This window comes from Chenopodium album, chromosome 18, assembly GCF_948465745.1.
Source record: "Chenopodium album chromosome 18, dcCheAlbu1.1, whole genome shotgun sequence".
Lineage (NCBI taxonomy): Eukaryota > Viridiplantae > Streptophyta > Magnoliopsida > Caryophyllales > Amaranthaceae > Chenopodium > Chenopodium album.
This window is the reverse complement of record NC_137851.1, coordinates 22446815-22449116: the sequence shown is the minus strand read 5'-3', so window position 1 is coordinate 22449116 and position 2302 is coordinate 22446815.

Here is a 2302-nt window from a genome sequence, read left to right as displayed (position 1 = left end):
CATTTGGGTGAGACCTTTCCTTTACTCTCTTTTATTTTCTCTTGTGTGCATAGTTAGTTAGATTAGGATGGAGTTGATTGTTCGAGATTGTATGCATTTGATTCTACGGAATCTTGTGATCGTTGGTATGATGTTGAACGATCTTTGTTTGTCGATTGGGAATTAAATGTTTACTTGCCTCTTATTACTTTTATTCTCCTTCCTCTTTAGTAAAAAAAAAATTATTGTTTCAAGACAAACCTCGAAAACTTTAGTTGTTTCATCTTCATTTTGAACATAATAAAAGTTAACTTGTGTGATTGAATGTCTTTCTTACTAAGTGTTAAAAGTTTGCACGCTTCGGGATTGCCAACAGTTGACTCTAGGATAGGTCCATGCTAAGGTATCCGGTTAAGAACTTGTAAGGCCCATCGAACCCAATTTCACTTGTTTGTGGTAAGAAGGTGTTTCTCTCATTACGGGATTTGAAACCCTAGAGGTAGTTTTTGTAACCCGATGTGAGTTTCATTGTTCAAGCCTCCAATATTTCTTCGTATGAGCGGCGTAGGATCCTTACCAAGGCATGCTTGGATCTAGAAAATGGTGTCTAACTCCCAAGATTGCGACCGAATTAACTTAGGGATGACAAAGAACATTCTTTCATTCGGTGACTATTTTGTTTTCTAGGATTAGCTTTTATCTTATTGTATTTTTCGTTGCATTTTCCCCTTTTGCTTCCCATGTTGAGCCTTCCCCTCCTTGATTATAGCACATTATAAGCCCATGGCCTTTTATTTTACTTTCACCTTTAGGATCGTGAAATTCAAGCCTCGAAAGCTTATAGATGTTTTGATTTGAAATGTGGAAGGTAATGGTTCTTAATGGAAAAGTGAGATTGTGATGTTGTAAACATTTTTATTCAATAAAAGAAAGTGCAAAACATAGAAAAAGTCGTTCATAGTTATAAAAGGCAAGGACTTTGGAATAAAGTTTAAAAAAAACAGAGAAAAATTAAAAAAAAAAAAAAAAAAAAAGAGTAGAATGGAAAATTTGAAAAATAAAAAAGAGAATAAAGAGTTGTTGAATGATGTGCAGCCGTCGTTCGAAACAAGTTTCTCACAAGGTCGGGTTTTGGGGGGAAACGTTCCTTTCCTGCCTCTGTTGAAGAAAGTTCATAATGTTTGGCAATGTGATTCAAGTTTGTGGCAATGTAGTTTGAAAATTGGTAGATGTTTAATTTTGGGATAGAGGCTTGATCACCCTTCGCTTCACGATTAGGCTAAGCACTAATTTCAAAATTTTTTTCACACCTTTACCCCCTAGCCAACGCTACAACCCTTTTAATGTTCTTTTGAACTAGGTTGGTTGAGTCTCTAGTCGGTGGCGGGAGCGAGATTTCAAGTATAGTGAAAGGCATGACTTGGTAATATGTCGGGTTCCCCTATTTTTTTTATTGTTTTGATCTTTGTTCCGGCTTCTTCGAGGAGTCATTAGATGCTACCTCCAAGGGTGGATTGAAATCTAGATGAGGGAACGCGGTAAGAATGTATGAAATGAGGGGGGAGTGGCGCATGTTAGAGTCCTCTATGCTAAGCATGGTTTATCCTTCAATCAACCATTGGCATCCCCTTGCATGCTCACTTTTACTACTTAGAAAGCTTTCCATCCACTTGTGCTTGTTGTATTTAAAATCTTGATTTGATTATGATTTGCATGTGCTGATTGATTCATCATCTTGTTTTCTCCTTCTTGGTTTGTCTTGAACGCAAATTTATGAGAGTTGTGGGGCAGACTCTTTGAAAATCCTCACGAGATCATAACTCGTTCTCATTGGCGACCTTGAGGTTCAAATGGCTTGTTGCTTATGCTAAAAGCAAAATTGGCTTTTCTTTATTAGCTTTAGCTCTTCTAGTTTTCTTTGCTTGAGGACAAGCAAGAGGCAAGTGTGGGGGATTTTGATGAGTGGCATTTATGCCACTCTTTTATCCTCTTTCTCTAAGGATTCTCCCCTCATTTGCACTTGTTTGATATTTTTCAGAGCGCTTTATCTTCGTTTTTTTGTGTTGTTTTGTCTTCTCTTGTGTTTTTTTCTTTATTCTCCCTTTCCTTGTGTTTTCTTAGTTTTCTTTAATATTTTGTAGGTTCTCGGTCCCTTTTGATGAAGCCTATGGATGCATATGGAGCTAAGGAAGGGAAAGAGAGGCTCAAGGAGAGGGCGCGCAGCCAATCAAGGAGACGCGTGCGTGGGGATGAAGACTGCGGGCGCGGGTCGCTGCATTGGAGTTTTCTCATTTGTTGCTGTAGATGCCCAGCCGCGCCCTGG